Genomic DNA, 25073 nt, shown 5'->3' with positions numbered 1-25073 from the left:
CTCTGCACACCTGGCTGTGTAAGCCCACTGTGTCCCATGTATAAAACCCAATGACTACTTGAGCTGATCTGAGGGAAAGCTGGCTGAACTTTCTGTTGCATAAACCAAGGGATATCCCTGGAGGCCACCTGATTGCTGGATGTAAGGCAAGAGGAGAGAGAGGGGAAAGCCTGTGTGCAGTTAGGTGGGGCATTGAACTCTGCAGCCCTTTGAAAATTGCTCGTAGGAGAGTGAGCAAAACTGGCCTATTTCAAAGCTTCTAGCCATTCTTCCATTTTTTTTCCAAATTTAAATGAGACAGAGACCACTTCAAGGCTGGAGAGACAGATTGCGTATGATTAGATATTCAAAATTAAAGCTCTCGTATGCAGGTATAGTCAAAATAGCTGGGACAGTGCTTCTCAAAAAGTACTTTGCTCATACATTTGTTAGGGATAATATTAAATATTCAGGAAAATATTGTCAGTCTCAGAGATCCTGAAGTTGTTAGAAATTGTGAAGCTCAGCTTAAAAATAGAAACTTTAAGGAGGGAGGTTAAGGAGCCCTCTTTACTGTTAAATTTTTAAAATTCTAGCGTATGTTCCATGTATACTTCCAAGCTTTTCTCTCCAACCAGAAAAGGTTTTTTTTTAGGTTTTACTAGCAAACACACACACATTTTTTCAAAGCAATCCCCTAAGGTTTAAAAGGAAAAAAAATACTGTGAAATTGATCATGAAATGGCAAATCATAGCAGCCCTAGTTGAAACACAGAATAGAGCCAACATCTCTTTAGTATCCTCTTTCACACTCCTGAAACCTTTCAAGCTCATGAATAGTAGCTTTAGTGCCAGAGGAAGCCATATGCTCATAGGAGAACAAAATATATTGGACTTAGCTCCAAGATAACACTATGGGTGGGTCATAGGCCTCTCTGTTGGCATGTAAACTGTGTGGGTACATGCAGATAAGAGCATGCATATAGGTTTGTCCATAGGAAGTGGTCAGTACCAGCGCACTTACTTGTAGTCTGGTAGCAAGGTAGCCACGTGTGCCAGGTGGTCCTCCTGGGCTGCTGCATCTCCTTTCTCAGGAGCCAGGCAGAGTACATAGCAATGTGCATAACTGTGTCTGGTACTTGGAGCGTGCTTGCAGGTGTCTTATACAGCACTATGCTGTGCTTTCGTTCACTTAATATGATTGGAAGACTTTATTCAGGATAACAGTCTTGCCAATTGATGTGGTGGTAATTAAAGTCCCTGTTATACATTATGTACTCACTATTGTACATTACATACTCATTGGAGGAAGAAGGGAAAATAGGTGAGGAAATGCTAGCTTTGAAGAAGAGGAGTGGTTGTGCCAATTATCTTGGATGAGTTGTTCAGTGACAGTTAATCCATGTGAGTGAAAACAAGTCCTCTGTGATGCTGTGCCAAGGTCAGGAATTTGAGCTCTATTTGGAGAGTGAAAGTTACAGTCTTGCAGATTAAAGCTCCTTGGAAGAAAACATCTTTATTGCATAAATTGAAGCAGAGCTTTTCTAACTCTGTCACCCATATCATCTTTTCCCCTTGATGCCCAGAAAAGGGCCATGGCAGAGTAGAGCTAAGACCCCCTCATATGAAGTGTTTGGCAGCACACTGAGGTGTAACACAGTGAGTTTGTGAAACTTGTCTTAGTGTGGGTATGCCCATGTGCATGTGTACACACGCGGGCTGCCAGAGGAGATCAAGCAATGCATGTATTTGATTTTGTGGGAGAGCAACTACTGCAAAATACATTATCCTTTGCCATCTGTGGTGACAACAGAGCTGTACTGACTTATACCACCTGGAGCTCCTGCTCAGTATGCTGCTACATTTTTATCAGGTGGAAAATGGTCAAGTTCAGAAAGGTGACTAACTTTATTTTGTTCATGTTTTCTCATTTTGCAAATAGGATTGAGTCAGCACTTGATACGTTGGAGGTTGAGCTGCATTTGCAATACAGTTCTCCTACTAGCTGCTAATTTGGGGTATCTGGTTCATCCATATGAATCACTCTATTGTTCAGAACAAGGTCATTTTCCTCTCTGTCTCTGCCTTCTGTCTATCTAGCCAGACACCATCTCATAGACATTTTGTTCAATATCTGTGAAATCATTTTCAGTTCACTTCATATTTGGGTTATATGTGTCTGTCCATGTCCCTCTGCCCCCCTTGCCCTGTTATTGGTAGATATATTATATAGGCTATCCAGAAACTGACATTTCATTTTAGTCTCTGAAAAATAATGCTATAAATTCCATGATAGACTGCCATTTGTAGGACATGTGGTCTGTCATGCTAACCAAGGAGATGCCCCTTTATCTCATTATGTTGGCCTTGCTGATATGTGAACACATGCATTTTCCACTTGATGGATAAGGAATTGGCTGGATGGTTGCACTCAAAGAGTTGTGGTCAACAGCTCAGTGTCCAAGTGGAGAGTGGTGATGAGTGGCGTTCCTCAGGGGTTGGTATTGGCACCAGCCATGTTTAACATCTTTGTCAGTGAGATGGACAGTGGGATTGAGTGTACCCTCAAAGTTTGCCGACAGCACTAAACTGCGTGGTGCACTTGGCATGCTGGAGGGAAGAAGGGATGCCATCCAGAGGGACCTTGACAGGCTTGAGAGGTGGGCCCATGCAAACCTCATGAAGTTCAACAGGGCCAAGTGCAAGGTGTTGCACAAGGGTCGGGGCAATCCCAAGCACAAATACAGGCTGGGCGATGACTGGATTGAGAGCAGCCCTGAGGAGAAGGACTTGGGGGTGTTCGTTGACAAGGGGCTCAACGTGACGCAGTAACGTGCATTTGCAGCCCAGAAAGCCAACTGTATCCTGGGCTGCATCTAGAGAAGTGTGACCAGCAGGTCAAGGGAGGTGTCTGTCTACCTCTACTCGGCTCTTGTGAGACCCTGCCTGGAGTACTGCCTTCAGCTCTGGGGCCCCCAACATAAGAAGGACATGGACCTGTTGGAGCGAGTCCAGAGGAGGGCCATGAAGATGATCAGGGGGCTGGAGCACCTCTCCTACATAGACAGGCTGAGAGAGTTGGGGTTGTTCAGCCTGGAGAAGAGAAGGCCCTGGGAAAAACCTTATAGCAGCCTTCTGGTACCTAAAGGGGGCCTACAGGAAAGATGGGGAGGGACTTTTTACAAGGGCATGTAGTGATAGGACAAGGGATAATGGTTATAAACTGAAAGAGGGTAGGTTTAGATTAGATGTAAGGAGAAGCTCTTCACTGTGAGGGTGGTGAGGCATGGGAACAGGTTGCCCAGAGAGGTTGTGGATGCCCTGTCCGTGGCAGTGTTCAAGGCCACGTTGGACAGGGCTTTGAGCAACCTGGTCTACTGGAAGGTGTCCCTGCCCATGGCAGGGGGGTTGGAACTAGATGATCTTTAAGATCCCTTCCAACCCAAAACATTCTGTGATTTTAATATGAACTAGTACTGTGAATTTTAATATCCATAGCAGAGTATAAATACAGTACTTTCTGTATATAGCTTTTTTTCTTTAATTTTGTATAAATGGTACTGTTTTTCATGCAGAGATTTCTGTGTTCACTTGCCTGTACAGATGAGCGTGTAACGTCCTGGATATGGAATCTCATTGACTTCATTATCCACTTACATTGGTGTGCTTGAAGGAATGAGACCTCAGCATATAAGATGCCATCATGTAGTTTACACTTGCCCCTCCTGGAATGTGTGTGTATAGAAGGGAATTGATGGCCTTAAAGATAGTTATCTCCAAGTATTAAGAGTTTGTTCATTGTAAAGAACAAGTTGGATAGATTGGTCCTTCAAATATAAAGTGTTGCTGGAGCTAAGCACCATCAGTACTTGTAGTGCAGTGTGAAAGCAAATACTGAGGCCCTGATTTCCTTTGCAAAACAGGATTGCTGTGTTCCAGGCAGCCCCGCTGGCGGGTGCCTCCACCAGCCCCAGGGTCACCCGCCCTTTGCAGCGTGGGTGCTCTGGCTGCCAGCCTCCTCTCTCCTCCGCTCTTCCCTGCACTCTCCAGCGCAGCCTGATAAATTAGTCCTTCCAAGTTAATTTGTTGTGGGAAATGGCTCCCAGCAGCTTCTTTCCTTATTGCTTATCCATCCAGGGAAAGTCACTACCACTTGACTCTTTTCTAACCTATCCGTAAGTAACTTTTATTTGTCTCTCAGTCTCGGGCTTGTTTTTCCTTGCATGTTTGGGATGATACCCCCTTCTGTCACTGAGGCACTGTAAGCTTGCTTAATATGTACCAAATGCACTGGAAAACCTGAAGGGCATTCAGGTGTTTGGTCGGGGTAAAATGCTGTTGTCAAACAGTAAGATTTTTCAAGTGGCAGTACCCCACTGCTCACACATAATTGAAACCAGGCTTTTCCAGAGTGTCTCACTTGCACAGGGATCTGCCAGCGCTGGAGAGCTGTGCGTACAGACACGCCCTGTAGTTGCGTAAATGCAGAATAAATCTGAGGGGGAGAAAGTCTATTAAAGTTATATTTTGGAAGGTAGCATTGTTGTTAGGGTTTTGAGGTTTGGGGCCTGTGAACTGTTGTGAACAGAAAAGCTGCCATTGCTCTGAAGTCTCTGTGAGTGTCCCTGAGAGGGGATGAGCCTGGGCAGTTTTGGGGATGAGGCTTGGGGCTCCCTTTGCTGCTGCTGAACACAGGCACTCACACCAGTGCTGGGTGGTGTGTACCAAAGCCAACTGGGCAGAAGGGCAATGCAAATCAGATAAAGCAGGTTCTTGAACAGATTGAGCTCTATGTTTTACTAAATCGCAACATAAATGTCAAATTCCTTATAAATACAAGGCAGTGCGCAGCTGCATTGAGCTAGTATAGCTGCTGTGGTCTACTGGGTGGGAGAGCAGGGTCGAGCTGTTTCCCCATGAGCCAGAAATATGGTGGTTGTGCTTCTCAAAAGCAATTATCTGCATTTCCCCCCTGGCCTGAGGCAATGGGTCACCCCCTTCTTAGCATGGTGAAGAATGTGTCCAGTCAGCAATGGGGGAAATCCTGGAATAGCCCAGAAGTGCCAAGCATGCAAACACAATACCGGCATTGGCAAATCAGCGTGAATAGCTTCGGAGCCCTGTAATGTGGGCTGCAGATTGCAAGGCTGACTCCTTACAAAGACCACAGATCCATCCCTTTGAAATGTCAGGCCTTTGTCACCCAAAATAGGCTTTTGTCCTCTTTTTCCATGCGTGATGTTTGGAATTTTTTCTTTTTTGCTTTGTGTCATACAGTATAATTGGAAAGGAGTCTGGGAAGTTCACACTGAGAAGCTCAGCTAGGAAGAAAGGCTCCTTCCTAGTTGCTTGCTGACCAAAGACATGCAGGTGCAGTTGAGTTGCAGTCAAGGCAGGCAACCAAGAGACAGCTCTTGGAACTCCTCATAAGAGTGTTACAATGCTCTCCCCTCTCTGCCCACTGCGATGCTGTGTATGTAGGGTCTAGGAGAACCACTACTGAGCAGTTATGTCTGAAACCCAAAACCTAAATTTCCCTTTTTAATGGCTTGAGTTGTGGCCCAGGCTGCCACTTTTGCATTTTCAGTGACTGGATTGTGAGAATAGGTGCTCTCCCTCTAGCTTACCTGCATGAATAAGGCGTGTATGGATCCTGTGCGAAAATATGGTATGTGGTGTTAATAAGAGCGAGCTGTGATCCCCCTCAAGATCTCAGCTGTGGTGATTTTCTGAGTCTTGATTAGATGAGGTTGTGTGTGAGTTAAAAGTCTCAGAAAAGAAAGAAAAAACAAGTCTCTCTTTTTACATGCATGTGTGTATCACCAGAATTGTAGCACGTACTGAAGTGTAGTCCATACTTAAGGTCTCGTCTGGTTTTGAGGTTGATGGCTGTGCTGTGCGGGGTGCAGTGGGAGGAGATTCAGGGTGTGTCCAGTAGCATTTTTGTTCAGATAAGGATTGTGCTTTGCAGATACAGTCTCCGCTTGTGGAGTAATCTCTTCCTGTGCTCTATTTCGTGTTGTAGAGCAGTCCTGGCGTATGCAAACTGGATTACCTTCAGATGAAAATAAGTTGTACTTATGATAACCAGAAGAGATAGGCCAGAGTAAAACCTGTCCTGTAACTTGATTCCCTAATCTGGATTCATCTGCAGTCTTGGTAATTACAGTTCATGAGTTTGGATCTTTGTGTTTGCGAAAGACATCAGCCCATCAACAGTGTTGGAGAAATCAGCCTGGTGTTAAAGTCATTGGTCCCTGTGCTGTGTGGGAGCCTGGAGGAGACGGGTTGTCTGAGGGCCTTTCACAAGTGTGGTGGAAGATTAATAGCCTTGAAGTATTGTGGATTATCACATTGCTCCTAAGTTTGGCCCCAGCAGAGTGGGACATATTTTTAATGTGGTCACTGGTGGTGTTGAGTTCTGAGCAATGTCAGAGCTCAGTTTTGTTCTCATGGGTCTTCTGTGCTCCAGGGCAAACTGGAGGGCTTTTAACCTTCTCAAAACTGGAGTTCAGTATTTGTGCTTTTTATTGTAGCTAACACCTAAACTTATAGGAGACAGTACTCTTGTGTTGTTTCAGTGTAATTATTACTAACAAATATCACAGAAGAAGCACAGAATACTGAAAATTATCTTGGCAGCAGAGTAGATGGAGAACAGACTTTCATTTGTAAATTTAATCTCTAAATATACTTTTTTCTTTTTAGATTGGGAATCTTTCCTATATCAGTTAATTTGAGGTAAGAAAGGGTGGGTTGATGAGGGTTTAGTTTTTTGGTTTTGTTCTTATCTCACCATTCTACTCTACTGGGTTAGCTGCATGTGCATAAGTTCCTTCTGTGGAAGGAGGTGTACAAACCCAACCAACTCCACCCTCCACTTTTTTTTTAAGGTATGAACATAAATGCTTCTTCCCCTTTTACTGGGAGGCAGGGCATGAGCACTGTGTAACTCTCTGAGTGGTAGAGGGAAGCGGATGTGTCACTGGTAATGGCAGGCTACCCAGCACTGAAAGGCACACAAGAGTAGCTTCTTCTAAGTTTGCAGTGCCCTTCTCAGAAATGTCATGCGAGTCCCCTTTTCATATGCCAGCATCCCTTTCCAGTAAGTTGAAAGACACCCAGCAGCTCTTGTTTCCAGGATGAGACGTGAAGGAAAGAGTGTATTTCTGGGAAGATATTAAATAAGTAAAAGCCCCACATCCAAGCATAACTTTAGGGGAAGAAAAGGGGATTTCCCCCCCCATGTTAATATAGGTTGTAGTTGATTGGCTGTGTCACGTGTTATGCTTGAAAAGTCTACTAAGAATCTCATTAGCTTGATCAGAGTTGAATTTGACCAAGTTATTCATTCCATACTATTTTCTTATGCATCATAACATAGTGTCAGAGGCTGTGCCAGTGAAATTAGGCCCTGGTTTTCTGGGACATATGAAAACCCAGAACTATACCCGTAAGAATTCGCATTTGGGGGCTCAGTCCTGATACTTGCCCCACTGCCCCAACACTGTCACATCACTGGTGCCTTTGCAAAGCCCTGTGTGATTCAGCTGTAGGGCCAGAAATTCCGCTCCCATATATCAGTCTGTAGGAGAGAGTCAAGACATTTTAAGGTGTGAGCAAAAATCGCCTACCAGCCCAAAAGAGAAAATGGTAACTGGAGTGTTAAGCTTCTGTTTTGGGGGAAGAATACCAGCAGCAAGTGTGCAATCACTGCTTCACTGTCGTTGCTAATGCCTTAGCATTTATATCGTGTTTTGTGCTTGGCCTTGGATAGGGGATTGTTTGCCATGTGAACCATTTGCTCATACCTTTCTAAAGCCAGGAAGTTTTAAAAATCTAACCATGCCAGTGTTTGAGTCAGCTCTGAACACCACTAAAGCCTTTAACAGACTCTGAAAGAGGGCCAGAGCTCAGTGGCTCATCATCCCATCCCAGGGCTTTCTTTTGCAGGGACGCCCTCTGCAAGTGCTTCTCTCCATCTGCTCTTAGATTATTGCCCTTTCTGGTTACACAGAAGCTGCACAGTCAGACCTCCAAGACGTGGGGAAGGGTGTTAGTGTCCTGTATTTCATGGGACCTGTGGGATAAGGTCCTCTTGGTTGCAGTGAGGTGCATAGGTGTTAGTGGAACAGTGGAGCTGACTTCAATCCCAAAATCATCTTTGTGCTGCAGCTCTCTGCCAATTAAGTCCTTATTGGTGTAAAATGTTATATGGACCAGAAGCAGCTTGCAGCTGTCATCTGAAAAGGTTATGGTTTACCAGCGGCTTAAGTTTCCTTATTTTCATAATGTCGGGTGAACCTGTTTTAAATTTCACTGGGACGACCAGGAACACTGACTGATAATCTCAGAGCATCCTGTAGCTGAATCTTATGAGCAGATTTACAGTTAATAAAGTGGCAAGGCTTGTCACAGAACTCCTGAGGGGTAATGATGGAGATCCTCTTCAGCACTCTATGTATTATGTGAACAATGTTGCAAGTAATAGGTTGCTGTGAGGAAACACTGATCCTTTTTTCTTTAATATGCTCTTTGTTTTTTTTCTTTTAAATGAGGTGGGGGGGGGTGTGTGTTTTTGGTTGGGCTTTTTTTTATTATTATTATTATTATTATTATTATTATTTTGGTGGTTAGCAAGTAGAAAGTTGTTCCTGCTGGGCTGGAACACGCTGGTGTAGTCTAAGCTGTTGCTTGTTGACTTATCCTTGCACAACTCCGAGGAAAATGTACCGCAGGCTTTGTTCCATCTGGCTAAATGCCCTATCCTCTGTGAGGCACAAGTTGAATTAAGAAACAAATCTATTTTCTACAGTCTGGCTGTTGCTACTCAGTCAGACACTGTTAGAAACCTTTTTAAACATGGATCCCAAGGCTGATTTCATGTCAAGTACAAATAGGTGCTAGAAAGCGATACCTCTGTAGCTAAAGGTTGAAAGTGGTGTTGCTTTTTCCCATCATTGGTGCCAGCTTTGGAATATGAACACGGCCTGTGTCCTAGGCAGACTTGCTTGGTAATAAATACTTCCATGTGTTATTCAGGTGCCTGAATTGGCAGCAGGATCCTTGGAGATCTTGGCTTACTCTTGAGAATTAAAATGTAGAAAATCAGTCTGAATTTTGCCAGCATACCTACCTACAAACAGCTCCAAGGTAGGTATGGGATGGGGCTCCTGTAGTTTTGTGAATTCACCCTCCTTTGTTCTGTATCTCTGGGACTTGCTGGAAAGTAAATCTACTTTTCCTCAATCTGCATTATAAAAGGAAGCTCTTTTGTTATGTGTGTGCGTTTCTGTTTTCTCTGGACCCCTCCACACACACACACACAATCTCCAAACTGTAACTACTATGGAACAAAAGCTCCTCTCCTTTTGTGTTTTTGACAGCACTAGGTTTTAAGCCTCCTCAGGGTGATATGAGTGGTGCTGAGCAGAGAGATCACAATGCAACCCTAACCTGGTGTCAGGGCTCCCATCCAGGCACTGGCAATAAAGACAGTGTCTCCTAAGCTTTGGGGATGGAAGAGCTTGGGAAACAAAGCACTGTTTTAGCAGATGTAGGAGTTTAAACAAAATAAAGGGAAGCTGTCAGACGTTTCCCCAGACACACTGGTGACTTGAGGTCAATACTGAGTGTGGGCACTACCGCTAGGAGCCCAGGAGTCCAGAGGTACGTCTCTCAGCTGACCCAATCTGCTTCTCAAGGCTGAGATGAATCTGTGGCAGTGGTAGGGTTTATCAGTTAACTGCCAAGGTGTATACTGTTGTGTCAACGGGGAAAGGTACCATGTGAAGATATATCATAAAAATTGAATTCCCTCTCCCTTAAGGTCATGAAATATGAAGCTGTTGGCCATGGAGCTCTGGGGGAAGTGATTAATGGGGACCTCGGAAATCTGAAAGCTGCACTGCTGAGCCTGTTGGCTATACGAGCTGAAAGGTCGTCCATCCCTACACCTGTGAGCTAATAGGAAGTGTGAGATAGCATTGCTGCCTTGGCCTCTCCTCTGTCATCTCCCCCTTCCTTTGCAGCTCAATCCAATCTCAAGGTGGATCCAGAGTATAGATACAAGCTGGCAAATTTCCGAGTGAACCGTGTTCTTCCCCGCATCCCTTTGTTGTATCTGCACCAGCTCTGTTAAAAGAGATATGATTTGTGGAGCAGAAATGTTTAAATGCATTTAGTAGTGACTTAGCTTCATTTCTTTTACTCCTCTGTTATTCTCAGAAATAGGCAGCAAGTGGTTGGATCATGGTATTGCTATGGTGAGTTTTAAGATACACCTTTGATCATAGTTAATAGGTGCCAGCCAGCATATTAATTCTAAGCCATCCATATGGTTCCAGACCAAAATATCTCTCTCTTGCTACTCTTCATTTTGTTGAACACTTAGCCATCTAGCTCACAGACTACTGTGTCTTATTGTGCTGCTCTAAGAAATTGGATCAGGTGTGGTATTTCCTTTTCTCATTGGAGCAGCAGCTGGCAGAATTGAAGCTGAGTTTCTTTCCATTTGTGAGAGTAGTGGTCAGGTCACTGTGTCTTCTTCAGAGCTGACTTTGGCAGTTCTTTAAGATTTGGGGTAAACAGTAAGTTAGGAGATGGGAGGAGAAAGGCTCTGTGTGGAGAAATGTGAGGTACCATCAGTGTAGACTTAGTGATTTAAATTGCTTATACCCTTGTCTCTTGCTTTTTTAGTCTTCCTGTTGCACTGCTCACTCATACTGAAGTGCATGTATTTGCAGAAGTGATTCACTGAAATCAGGGGCCCACTTACGTGAACAAGTGTTTGCTGATGTGAGTATATTGCATAGTCAAGCCCTGGCATTTGTGTTGATCTATTCTGTAGTGGTGGGGAAGTGTTGTGCTGCTCAGTATTGACTCTTCTAGCCAATTCAGCAGCAGAATTAATTGGAAGGAAGAATCCTGTTTGATTTTTCCTTTGGTACCAGCTGCAAGAAAAGGCCCTACTGATAAACATTGCAGTGCATGCAGATTAAGGTCATACTGTGATGTACCCTTGATGGTGAAGTGTAAGGAGAGAAAGTGAAGGCTTCGGAGGGCTGGTAGGAGGAATCAGAAAGTGTTCCTCATTAGACTGTGAGAATATGAGTGTTTGCACACTGAGAGCCCAAGAACCAGGTGGGACTGGTTTCCAAGAAACAGTGTTTCCAGATAAGCAAGCACTTCATGTATGGTACTTTAAAAAAGCATCTGGAAACTCCTCAGTAGAAGTGAAGCAGCAGATAAATGAGGTTGTCTGGCTTAAAATCAGCCTCTTCTTGGGTGAAGCATCTTAGTAAAGGAGTAACTTTAGTATCAGTAATACCAGTGTTGTCCTTAATGAACACGGAAAGGACCCTTTCTGCTCATGGACTTCAGGATTCTTACGAGAGGGTTTTGCTGAGGTAGATGGCTTCAGGTTATCTCCTGTAGATTTAGCTATTTAACGTGAACTTCTGGGTATGTGAAATAAGATGCTGTGATTCCTCCTCTGAAAATCAGTAGCAGAACTCCTACTACAGACGAAGGAGACAAGGTCAGATGGTTTTGTCCCAGCAAGCATAATTAAGTCTACAAAATGATTCAGCTAGGAGTATGTCTGGAGTGGCAGCTCATCCCATCTGCCTTGTTTATGTTGGCCAAAGAGGAGCCCATAGCTCCAAAGCCTTACTAAACCACTTGAATCTTCTCACTGAATTGAAAGCAAAAGCCCTGCTGAGATCAGGGGGCCTTGGGGATCACCCAGTTTTAGGCAAATATCTGAAAGTTACTAATGCATTTTAACTTGCCTGTATTACTTAGAGATGATGCAGGAATGACTGGATTTGTGCATAATTGTGGGAGCAAGTGCTGTAATTCAGAAACACTGTCAAAAATCAGCATTTTCCTTGTTGCTGTTTGGGGGAAGTCTGGCCTGCTGATTTAGCAATGCTGCTCTGCAGCAAGGTGCTGGTTTTCTGGCCTTTGACTTTGCTTGTTCTGCAATGGTTAAATGCCTCCTACCTCTGAAAATATTTTGCTGTCCTGTGTGGTTTTATACAATTATAACTGAAAAGCCAAGTGACAGGGAATGTGGTGCTCAGTTATTTTCAGTGATTTATGCTCTGGTTTATCCAGTGAGGCAGCCTACGTACTCGAGAGAACAGTCTGAATATCTCTGTGAGCAGAGATCAGATAGCGGTCTGCCATGGCTTGCTGGGCTGGAGGGCTTAATCAGCTATTAGAAGATGATATTAGGAAATACGATTTACAAAGAGACTCTGTTCAGAGTTTTGAGTCTTTTGTCGGTTCTAATAGAATATTCGAGAGGAAGTTTGCAATTTCAGTCTGATCCTTTTGGTTTTATGTTTCATTTTTGTGTGCTTGTTTTTCTGCCAAGCAATTGCCCGCTGCAACTATTTGCTAGGGCTTGCTTATGTAGGCTTCTGTTATTATCCTGGTTGAATATTATTATTTACTGGTATGGTAATACCTAGAGCTTCTGATCTGGGATCAAAGCTCCGTTGTGCTAGATATTACGCAGACCTAGTTTATTATAGACGAGTATTCACTGTCCTAGGAATGTATGGGCTTACCTTATGATATCAAGAAGGGACAGAACAAGGTGACAGGAAAACATTCACATGCAATATAATAAGTAATGGTCAATGCACACCAGCTGTCTTGTTTTGAAATGGCAAAGGTTTGTGCCTGCAAAAAAACCCAATTATAATGGCTAGAAAATGTTATTTTCCTCAGCAGAACAGTAATTATCAAAGTTTTCTCATTTTTGTTGCCTCTGCGAAATACTTGCAGTGCTTTTTCAGTGCAGAATGGTTTTTGCTACTATTTTCGGGACTACAGCCAACTTTACCCATCAGTGGACACAAAAGGTTTCTTTTAAACAGAAATTAGGAATCCCACGTAAGAAGTTTGCATGACAAACTTTAGTCAAATGTATACTCCTTTGAATTAAAACTTGGCCTGAGCCTTGAGTAAGTCCTTGCTTTGGTCCAGGTCCTGCAACCTTCTGCATCTTCTGACCACTTCTGCAAAGCAGTTGGCACGGCTCATGTTATTCCTACTTCACATAAGTCTGCTACAATTGTGTTACAAGAGGCAGCATCACCAACCTTAAAGGGATTAAATGGATATAGTTTTTGGATAAATCTCAGTATTTGTCATATGCTGAACTGGACAGTAGCATTAGCGAGGCTGGGAATGGGCTGGTTCATGTGCAGCCCTACCAAGAAGGACCAGAGTCACTGCGGACACAATGTTAAAGATGAGCCAACATTGTGAACAAGGCAAACTACATGCTGGGCTGCTGCACTATGAAGAGCATTGCCAGCAGATTGAAGGAGATTAATAATTTCTTCTACCATTTGGTGCCCTCCCACTTCAAGGGGGTTGTGAAGAAGCTGAAGGGGCCCAAACCTGCTGACCACATTTGGTGTGCAAGAATAGCAGTAGCAGTGAGTTTGAGACATTTTCAGAGTATGACAAAGTGAAAGCTGAATGTGTCCCAGCAAGCACAAAGTCTAGGAATTTCCTGTTCTGTGGGAATGAAGGTTTGAAATGTTACCTTCCCCATCCTAAATGCCTTCTCAGCAAGCCTGCCTGTACCACTGGGATTTGTCCACCGAAGTCTGGTGGTGTCCTTAAAAAAACCCAGCTTTTGCATTATCAGCCTCAAAAGGAGGGTGCCTAAAGCTTGCAGGGTCAGGTTTGTTTTGTTTGTTGTCTTGTTTTGGGATTTTTTTTTTCCTTTTTTTTGGAACAACAGTGTATTTCTTCTGCCAGCAGGGAGGCAAACATCTTACCCACCTTGGAACTGTGCAGCCTGCACTTCTTTTCTTCTGCTGGCTCCCACACTTGGCTTTCTGTTGTTGCTGCTGCTGGTGAGCTTAATTTCAGAGGCTTAGCAGACAGATCCAAATTTAGGTCTCTCTGCCTTTAAACAGAACAAAGCCTACAGAAGGCATTTTTTAGGGTAGCTATTCAGAATAGCTAATAACAGAGGCTTATTGGCTGCACATGAGACTACACAGCATCCCTGGACACAGCTGTGCTGGGCACTTGGCTTTTCTTCTTTTATGCCTTCATTACTTGCCATGGTGATGGCCCTAGGTGACAGCAGTCCCAGGGAGAAGTTGGGAGCAGAAGCCTCCAGCCAGGCTTGATGTGAAACTAGAGTTACTTTTACTTCTCAAGGCTCTGGATCACCTCATCCCACCCAGGCCTGTTTCCTTGCTCAACTTACATACTGATCTCCTGATGCATCTCTTCTCTTCTTCATATTCCTAATGAAATGCTGATGCAGTGAGTTTTATTCTAACCTGGCAGGGAAAGATGTTTCCTGAGCAGAAGATAGCATAAAAGGGCGGAGCAGAGATAATTTTGCTAATGCAAACTGGATTAGTGTATACCTTTGTAAGGACTGTAGCCAGGAGGGCTGTATTATGTAGCTCTTAGACTGCTTTGAATTGCAGAATGATTGGAGATAGGAGCTGGGGCATTTTAAGAATCAGAGAGCCATTTCTAGCTTGTTTGGGTAGAGTTGAGAAGCAAGAGGGAGGGGGCTGAAAACGAACAGGCTGGGGAGAAGCTTAATGTGGCTTGTAACTAATTGCAAGACAAATGTTGTTGTCTTGTATGCATGTTAATTATTTTATTTTAAAATTGGCTATCAGTTAACTACTTATTACTTGAAGTCCTTTATGTCTTTGGTTTAAAATCTAAACTGTAAGGGAATTCAGAGCTCTCCACAGTTGACTAGAAGTACATTTTAAAAGGTAGCCTGCAAGCTTGAATTTAGTTCACTTTGCCTATGTTCTTTGGTAAATGTGTAGATCCAGGAGTCTACCTGTAGGTGTGTCTGGTTACTGTATTTTTTTCTTAGATTTTTAAGTAGCTAATAGTTGAGTAAGCGAAAGCTGGGCAAAGGTATTGTGTTATTATCGGTTGCTTTATTCAATACTCAAGCCTCCTTCACTTTTTTCTTTAAAGGGATTTGAGCCTGACAGCCTGCTGGGTTGTATAATGGTTGTGCCAGGTGAGTAGCACCCTGTGCCACAGCTGCCAACTGCATGCTGCACCCACCTTCCTCTCCTTCCAAAATACTGCTCTGGCTCTGGAAATGTCTACATTTGAATCTGGTCCAGGACTTGTGACAGTTCTTTACACGGCTTCTTGAATGCACAAGTTTAGCCACAAAATAATGAAATATGCTTTGAATCTTGCCTCACATCCTGCAGATCTGTGGGAGGAAGATGGTAGTAGCTACTTGAATGATTTCCAATGTTGCATGTAAGTCTTGGGTGGAATTAAACTGCTACAAAATGAGCTGCTGCCACAGGAGCAATGTAGTAATGATTTCAGGGTGCTGAAGAATGCCAGGATTTGGGAGAACAGCCACGCTGGACCATTACGTCCTGTGCCTTTGTTTCTTGTTTTTCTATCATGATGTTCCTGCTTATGGCCTTAACATCAGTGAGTGGGACATGGAAAGGAGCTAAGGATGCCTTTAGAACTGTGAGGCATTTCAGTGCGGTGATAAATGGCAGAAATGACTCCTGAACTGTCCTTTGAAGAATTTCACCCTTCTGTTTGATACCACTTGCTCTGTGCTGCTTCTTCCTGTGCTGAAATGATTGTTGTTGAGGATACAGCTGTGAAAAGGAGCTGGGAGTGTGGCTGGTTTGTCTTTATCAGCAAATGCCATGCTTGAGGGGGGATTTGGGGTAGGTCGGGTAAAGGAACAGAGGCCCAGAGTCCTCCCCTTAAACTTCAGGCTCTTCAGTGAGGTATGAAGGGTACAGGGCCGTTGCTGGTCTCCAAGCATCTCTCAAGGGTAATTCTTTGCAGCGGTATTGGTAATAAGATTGCATAAATCTGGACCAAAGTGTGTCATCTTTATGCCATTAGCTCCATCCCCAGCCTAATTCAGCAGGGACCAGAGAACCATCCTTTTTCTATTTTAGGGTCAAATACCTACTTTGCTGGCATTTCTATCCTTGGTTCATTAAAATTAGAACTGTTCTGTAAGATCTCAGCCATTCATTAAGCTAACAAACCAGTCCTGATTTTAATTTCTGTGACTGGAATTTAATTTTGCACAAGTCCTGGTGCACAGGAAGCTTATAGACACTTCTGTGATTGCCTTTCAGCAGGCTCATTGGTACTTATGCCACAATATTGTTATTACTAGCAGGGACACACTAATGCCTTCCTACTTAAAACTGTCTAGGAATCTATTAATGGGGTGGCCTTCTTCCAAATTGCAAAGAGGAGCAAAAGCTCATCAGACAGTGTAAATGGTGATAATTTCAGCAAATGCTGTGTAAGGAGATTGATGTTTTAAGTGTCTCTGCAAATTGGTAATGATGATCAGCAATTCTCTACCATTCTTCACAAAGGAACAGGTCCTTGAAAGAAGCAATTAAGTGCAGCCACCTTCTAGACTGAGCTAATGCAGACGTTTCCTGTTGTCCTCTAACTATTAGACCTACAAGTCATGTTTAATGAACTTTCTGCTTCTAGACCAGCAAGGAGCCTGCAATGAAGCTGGGGAAATGCAACCAGCATTATGGCAAGTGCCTGCTGCAGCTTTCAAATGACACTGGACAAAGCTGTGATTTCCTCGTAGTGGAAATGGGATAAACTAGGAGATGAGCAATAATTCTGCAGCAGCTGCTGTTCCTGTTGTGCTGTTTGCTCATCTTACAGGTAGCTACTGCAGAGTGAACATCAGCTGGTTCCCTAATGCAACATATGGGAAGATTACAACTTGGATGTCTGCGTACATCTCGACTCTGTATTCATAAACGTGAGGAAGAGATCTAAATTGAAGGTAAAAATGAATGCAGTATTATGTAGAAGCTTCATTGTAGGACTCCTTTTACTTTGCTACAGGAGACATCATTAGCATGGTCTATATGTTGCAGTAGCTGCTGAACAGCTTCACCTGCCCAGCTGCAAGATGATCAAATTTAAAGCCCTGATTGAGTAAGGAAACCCAGAGAGCAGTTTCCAGATCCATTGTTCTGTTTAACAACAAAACTCAATTTCCTGGTTCAGTCTCCTCCTGAGCCAATGTAAACTTCTTGCACCCACAGTGTCCTTTCACAGGGTGATCCTACTTGTGTGAAGAACAGAGATGCTGTCAGCTTTGCTTTGTAGACTCAAGGTCCTGCCTTGGAAAAGACAGCAAGCAGTCAGTTGTTATCCACATTGATGCTGGTCATACTTTTACAGACCTTTCTTTTGTCCCCCTAAGTCAGGCGTTTTCCAGACTAGTAAGTACATGTATTTATGTAGGTATCTGTTGTGCTTTATTATAGGCTTCACAAAGTTGCCAGACACAAACATTAGTCATATAGGCCTGTAGTTCCCCAGATCCTCCCAAAATCTTTTCTAAAGGCTTTGTTTTTCACTTTCCAGTAATCCAGCTATCTCAACTATGAGTGTTCTTAAAATTCTCAAGTGAATGTCATCTAGTCCTGATTTGTTACTATTCCTTTTTCCTATTTGTACCAGAAGTCCTCCTGTGATCATTGAAATTTCAGATAGATCCTGAAAAGACTCCACTGCGAGAACCTCCCCAGTTTCTGTTTGTGTTTCTCTTGCGATTAGATCTACGTAGGTTTTAATGGATATGGTTTTTGTTACTTACTTGAAACAGCTTTTAGATTAATTTCTGCTGTAAAGAATATCAAGGGGCTAGCTATGTTTCTTTCCCCTGTTTGTCACATTTTATTTTCACGTTGTTTCAATTCTCTTTAAAAGGAGAAAAAAAAAAACCCAGACAAACATCGCACACTTGGGATGGTTTTTGTTGCTCTGGCAAGGCAAAGGGATCTTCAGATTTGGAAAATTACATTTATGTCTTTTTACCCTGACAGATCAGTGGAAAACAGTTGCTGCTGTAAACGAGAATTACACCCCATAGTTTTCTTCTGGCAAGACAAAGAATACTTTAATACAGATATGTAGTACTTAAAATGTTCATAAAAGTCACTTCATTGCTCTAAATGTAAGCGGTCACATTTAAAGAAAAATTAAGTGCTGCTCTTTCCACATTCAAGACAGCTCATCTAGGTATGACTTACTTCTCTCCTGTGTTTAGCCAGTTCCATCTCATAAGACCATCTATCTTTTGACTGTGATGGGATTGAACTTTGTGTGGACAGGCTCACAGCTCATTTTCACACTGTGAGGACAGCTTATGGCTTTTCACATTGATTTCTCTGTGCCATTATAATGTTATCAGCTTGTTTTCATCCCCTGGAGGTATGCAGAAATGCAAACGCTAACCTAGTGCTCTCAATTTCTAGAAGTAGCTGAAGCCAACGAGTTTTGTATGGAACTAAATTTCTTTCCATCTCATCTGTTGTAACATGGAGTCTTTAAAATGGTACCCAAATCAGGCAATTGGCAGGCAGGTAAATGACGTTTCAGCACACAGGGCAATTTTTTTTTGCCTTTACTCTGATTTCAAATTGCAACATTTTGGTTGCATTTTTTGCAAGTCCAAGCAGGATAGTAAATACTGAATTGCCAATGCTAGTGAAAAAGTGTGCTCTAGGCTTCCTCAGCACCTGAGCTGTTTTAACAATCAGCTCTCTTAATTTGTTGTTGGGCTTTTTATAAATGTCTTCACTTTTCATGTTTTTGTTATCATGAGAGCTAGAAGCCTGTATTTGCTTAAATAAAAGCTGATATGATTTGTATTCACATGTCCCCAAGAACACAGACTTGAGGAAATATAGTGAATCCCTTAAAATTGAAAATTAAATGGCAAGTTTTCACAACAAAGTAAATGATACAATATAACACTTTATTATTTTATAAATGTATTTATTATTATTATTATGTAACACTGGTCTCTGAACTTTTCAATAGGAAAAAAGAAATTTAGGATGTTCAGAGCTGGGTGCCTTGGAGCTGAGAGGTCCTCTAGGCACTTGTATAAAAACTGTTGGCTTTCAGAAGTGCCGACTCTTGCGATAGCTGCTGGAGTTGGTAAAATCTGTGGCTGCCTTTGAAAACCAGGCGGGTTTTGTTCAGGTGAGCAGATGTGGAGTTAGACATGGACATCTGGGCATCACATTCTGGAATTACGTCTGCAGTATCATCTTTACTCCCCAGTCTGCATCTCCACCTTGTTTGTGTTCACCTGTAGCTTGGTCTTTCATCTGCTGAAGCCACTGACAAAACTCCTTTTTTTTGTTTGTTTTGGGTTTTTTTCCCCAGTATGATGTGATTTGGCTGTATACTCTTCTACCTTTTAATCTAAGATCCAGTAAGGTAAACGGGAAGACTCCCACTGACTTTGGAAAGTTTTAGGCCAGATCCTTTCATGATTCTCTCTAATCACCTGCGGAAAGTTGCATGAAGAGGCAATTCCTGATAACTTTCCTGAAGTCCCCTTTGCTTTTAGAGATCATTCCATTATTTGAATAATGCCAACACCAAGGTAAGTGTGGTGTTAGCTGAGAGGTTGTTAGCTTTGATGTTTATTAGCGCAGCAGAGGTTACTGGAGTTCCTTTTGGTTATATACTTGTGTTTGTAAAATTTGGCAGGAGGTACCAGGAAGAAAGGTAGGCATTCTGACTTGGGCATATGAACTGAAAGAAAATAAAATCGAGTTTCAAGTCACAAAGTTTCCTGTCCAATGCAGTGTTATACCTCATAACACAGAATACACTGAATACAAGAGCCCCAGACTACATTTGAGATCCAGTTGAAGCCCATCTTCCCAGACTAGATGGGAAGACTGAAAATATTCAGTATTTGGGAGGTTTCAGAAACATTTATTGAAGGTGAGAAAGTTTCAAGGCTGAAAGAGGCGCCTAATAATAATATCCCAGAACTCAGGTAATTTATAGGCCTTTACATGCTGAAGGGTATTGTTGATGACAGTTTTACACCCAGACTCAAGCAAGTAGTCCTGCTCTGCAAACCACTGATGTACATCTTAGTCTACATAGGCTTGATTAGCCTATATCCTGCTGGTGCTTTGTGTGCTTAGATACTTGTGTTTTGCTGAACTGGAATATTTAAGCACGTGCTTGAATATTTTGCTGAATTGCTGCCATTGAAAGGTGGTATAAATTGAGTTAATGTAATTTCTGAAACATTGCAATGAGTACTTCAGAGAAAGATGCTTCTCTGGATCGTTTTATGCTAGCACTTATGTAATAGGTTTTTTTGGTGTTTTGTTTCTCAAAGTTAGACATTCTGTCACATTATTCTTATACTTTGTTAATTCTTTTTGCTTTTAATTCAGAGACATTTTTGGAGACTGTATTCTTCTGTTAAGTGAAATAAAACTTTATCCTTAGACATTTTAGACAATGACATCTATTTATTTTCAGCTGAGGACATTTTGTTTTGAACTATTAGCCTCAAGATTTATTTCTGCATTTCCCTGTCTCCTTTTCATCAGATTTAAATGCAGAGTCATGATTGTTCTCCTCAGACCCAAGCCTTCAGTGTCCTCTCTTCTTGGTTTCAGTTTGATTACAGCTACATCAGGAATACTGTCTTGAAATACAGACCGCAAATATGTGGCTTTCTTCCACTGAGTGAAGTACATTCTTCCGTGAAATCCAATGTGCAAAGTGATTTCTGGGCATGAGCCAAAAAGGATTCACAGATGTGGAGTGGTCAAGATTTTCCAAATGTCAGTCCTGATTTCAGGTTATCTTAAATCTCTGATATGTTACTTGGATGTGCTGGAGAAGATCTCGGCTTGCAAAATGTGGCTGCTGAGCTCTTCGAAATTAGGATCTCTTACATTCTCTCCACTTTGGATGTCCAAGTTGCTAGGTGCTTTTCACCACTGATATAACAAAAATGGCCCATTCTTTTTTCCTCAAACTGAGGAATATGACCGACACTCTTAAATAACTAAGGAAGACTGTTAGCTATATTCAGAGAAGTGTGAGGTCTGTTTCTCTTTCAAATTTGCAGTTTATTTAAAACTAATTATTGAAAGTCCTAACCACTTGTATATGTCTGTAAGCTGAGGTGCCAGTGGAATCTGTCTTTTCTGTATCTGAAGGAGGAGACATAGGTGTATTGCACTGATGGATAAGTGGCAGAGAGTTGTTACTTGTAGGCAAAGAAATAAAATTGTATTATATTTCTATCCCATCTGTTGTGGAGAGATGCCAAATAGCACCAAGACTTGGGATGTAGGTTCATATCACACTCAGCTGATATGAGGGCCAGCTGCCCCTCCATTGACCTCCCTTTACATGGCCATTTGCTCTTGTCTCTTTGTCTGAACTGGTACCCATGCACATAAAAAAAGGTCCTACAAAACCATCTATTTATTTTGGGATGGTTGAACTCCCTTAATCAGCTCACTGTGCCTCTCAGCGAAGATGCAAGAGCTTGGAGCTGCCTTCCCTCCCAGTGAGGAGCAGACATTACCCCTCTTGGGAGCAGCTCTCTGTCGAAGCTGTGCTGCTGTGTGACGAAGCCTGCATCCCAGGAGCAAAGCCTGTGTCCTGGGTTCACAGTCCCACCTTGGGATGCTTTGGATGGGGGCTCCAGTGGATGGCCGAAAGCCAGGGAGGGTGCACCGGGCCCACTCTTACTATCTCTGCAGTCAGTTGGGTAGGAGGGAGGATTGCTGCTATGGGGCAGTTGAGACCAGGGACTGGCAGGCTTTTCTGAGCCATCATGTGGAGGAGATGATTACTGGTTCATAAAGAAGGGACCAAAGTGAGTATATTCCCAGCCAGCTTTCATAAATGTGCTCCTAAATCTCACTGTCTGAAACCTTCCACCACAGACATTTACCCACCAGCCTTCTGGATCATCGTAGCTGTTATGACATATGATATTTAGAGGCGAACATCCAGCCTAGCCTCTCTTTCACAAAAGTTCAGTAATCACTGCAAATCATTGTGCATATAGTTTGGAATTGCAGTTTAGATGGTTCTGAAATGACCCTTGAAAATGCTGTTAAGTGAGGCTATGGGCAAGGATGAATCAGTTCTGACCATTTGAAATCCTCTGGGCTGGTTAAAATAGTGATTGATGTCTTCTCTTACACAGTCCAGTCATCTTCCCAAGCATTTTACTGAGCTGTATCTTCTGGAAATTGACGGATAAGCTCTGGACAATCTTGCTACTGCAGTTGTGAAAGGTATTACTCCCTGCTCCTGTTTCTTTCCTGGGGGTGCTGGACTCATAACAGAAACAGCAGAAGGAAACATGCATTAGTAGCTGCAGTAAAAAATCCAGCATCTCGGCCTAAAAACACTTCTTAAGCTGCCTCAAGGAAATTCTTCAAAGCCAGGGCACAGTTAGTGCCCCTGTTTAAGACAGGGCACAGCTCACTTGTTAATGTTGCATTCTCAGAGATACCATTTTAAAGCTTGATTGATTTTTCTTAAGCTGGCTTTTTTTTGTTTGTTTTGACAAGGACTGGTGAAAAGCCAAAGTGGTATCTGCTGGGCCTTTCCCTCCCTAGGTGTTTGGGGGCAGGAGGCATGGAGGCTTCTCTTAAAATGCACAGTACAATTCCAGATGATTTAAACAGATGAAGAACCAACTTCACGCTCTTGTCTCAGGTGTCTTCCTAAGTTGTTGCTTTCCTTTTCCTGTCATGTTAGACCTGGGGTAGCTGATATTTTCCTTTAGGCCCCAGTTCTGGGAACTAGGGGATTGCCCAGAAATGCAACCAGTGCTGAAACATCTTGATCTTGCCTCTTCTACTTGAAAAAGAGGAAGGAAATAACAGAAAAATTACTATATTTTAAAATCTCATTCTTTTGTTGTTTGTTTTTTTGTTGTGTGTTGGGGTTTTTTTGTTGGTTTGGGGTTTTTTGTTTGTTTGTTTTTTTGTTAGCCTTGTGAGTTTTATGGTTTGACTCATGAGTATATAGTGCTGTGTCTTGGCAGCTCTGTGAGCATGAAGGAGTCTTTTGGCCATCATGGGGAGTTATGCTGAAGGGTAAATACAGCCTCATAATTATTCTAGTTTTTCTGTACAAGCCAGATGCCTTAGTGTCTGGAACTGCATAGTTTCCAAGCTTCCGTGATGTTCCTCCTCATGTCTTGTGACATCTCCAGCAGGAACACAGAAAATAATGTTAGCCAACCAGCTAGGCATTCTAGGCAGATTGCTCTTGCTTAGTGCTGTGGTGCTGTGTAACAGGATGTTGTTTCTTTTCTCATGTTGCTACCTGGTCTGCTTGAAGATGATGATGGTATCTATTTCAAAAGCACTGTTTACACATGTATCCTTTGTCCTCAGCATATTGGTTATACTTCAAGGTAAGAGAAACTTCTCTCTAGGAAGAACTTCTGTGGGAAACAGGAGCTGCATTTTTAGCACAGAAGCTCCAAACAATCTTGGTCATCTGGAATGGGACACTTATGGGGTTTTGACTTTTTAAATAGGGGCTCCATCCTGCAAGCTCTTGTTGCTTCACAAAGCAAAGTCATGGCCAAGGATCTCAATGAAGAGCTGTCAAACCTGGGCTTGCTGTGAAGCGATATGGAATTTCCTGACACAGAGCAGCTCTCCTGCAGACTTTCCACATGCCCTGCACCCCAGGGTGTGGGGCTCCATTTCTCGGCTTGGTCTTGACAAACATTCTCTCTCCTGTGGGTCTTGACCCAGAGCCTATCTCTTTGAAGGTGAAGTCAGTAGCAACACCTATAATCTGTGCTGCTCACTGATTCTGGGGGTGGAGAGTGGTTTCAGGGCTCCATATTAAGAATTTGTTGTAGAGTAATGAACCAGGCGTCATCTCGCCTCTTAAATCAGAGAGCCCAGGAAAAATTGTCTCACTGCTGTCTCTTCAGGACAATGTTGGTAGACGAACTGGACACTCTGTGGCCTCTGCAGACTATGACAGCAGCACAAATCATGACCTAGAGGACAGTAATTGTAGCTAAATTATTCCCTTACTGCTTCTATCAGCAGCATTTTTCATTTCACAGATGTGGCTTTTGTCTGACACCCGTGCTCTCTTTCTATTCTGCTGATCATCTTCCAGTTGCATGTTTTCTTTATACATCTCCTGTTGTATTATTTTTCTTGCTGGAAAACCCTTTCACATGCCAGCAAGGAGTTTCACACTCAGAATATGTATTTTGAACAAAATCTCCATGCAAAGACCAACCTTGCTTTTATAACAGATGTCTGTCTGTCAATCCAGACACAAAACAGGTAATGACTTGGGATCTTGCCAGTAACCCCCATTCCTCCACCTATAATAATGAGATAATGTGTTGCAAATTAACTCTTTGTCTTACACTGGCAGATCCCAGAAGAATCTCCAAATGTGTTTGTTGAGTTTGTAAAACACTGTTAATGTAGATCTCTCTCTCCCTTTCTTCACAGACACTCCCATGTTGAGTTGTGGGCTTAGGGTTTATTTCTGAATTAAATTCAATAGCCAGGAATAGGAGAGCAGAAAAATTAAGAGCTGGGAGAAGATTTTTCTGGCTGTGATTTGAGAAGGAATAATGGAACGGATACTTTGGGCCAGATACAACAGTCTATTTAGGTTCTTAATTCTAAGTGAAATAAATGGAAAAGCCAATAAAATACAGACCCATTCTGATGAAATCAATGGTAACATAAGGAATATAAACAGCTTTTTGAATATGGTCCCTACTATGGTTTATGAGGAAAACGGATGAGAAAGTTCTCCCATCAAAACATGTCCGTATTGTAGTAACAAAAATGAAGATGTGAAAATGAACCGAGCAAATTGGAAGCAAAAAATCAGTTTCTGTTCTCTTTTGAATAAAAGCAAGCAGGATAAAAAGTGTCTTTTGGTACTAGAAATCTCTATGCTAAGTTTCAGCCAGGGAAAATGTTATTTGCACCAGGTAAAAATTCCAGAAGATGAGTCCTTAGCATGGAAATGCTGATCCAGTCCTAAGTACAGCTTTATAAATAACACATTAAAAAGAACAAAACCAGATCTTTTTAAACCACTCCCAGTGGTCTGCATTAGATGAACTACAACTGGCAGAAGCAGAGATATTAAATCTTTAATCACTTTCACAAAGAGGGGGAGACCTCTAAAGATGTACACTCTCTAAGATTGAGCCACTTTTAAGAATTATTAATGTA

At 42.5% G+C, this 25073-nt stretch overlaps 1 protein-coding gene across 3 annotated transcripts in view; it reads left to right on the top strand.

Moving 5' to 3' along the window:
* OSBPL5 (oxysterol binding protein like 5) overlaps positions 1–25073 on the top strand; it is a 145093-nt gene that overhangs the window by 16350 nt on the left and 103670 nt on the right. Inside the window, exon 1 of one of the 3 annotated variants that reach the window (XM_069803671.1) lies at positions 14995–15016. The exons of the other annotated variants lie outside the window; for them this stretch is intronic. The gene's annotated coding sequence lies outside the window, so the exon portion shown is untranslated. Of the gene's footprint in view, positions 1–14994; positions 15017–25073 lie in introns of those variants that run through there. 3 annotated transcript variants of the gene reach the window in all.

The sequence above is a fragment of the Haliaeetus albicilla genome, chromosome 16 (assembly GCF_947461875.1).
Source record: "Haliaeetus albicilla chromosome 16, bHalAlb1.1, whole genome shotgun sequence".
NCBI classification, from domain to species: Eukaryota; Metazoa; Chordata; class Aves; order Accipitriformes; family Accipitridae; genus Haliaeetus; species Haliaeetus albicilla.
This window is presented reverse-complemented; position numbering and strand designations above follow the sequence as displayed.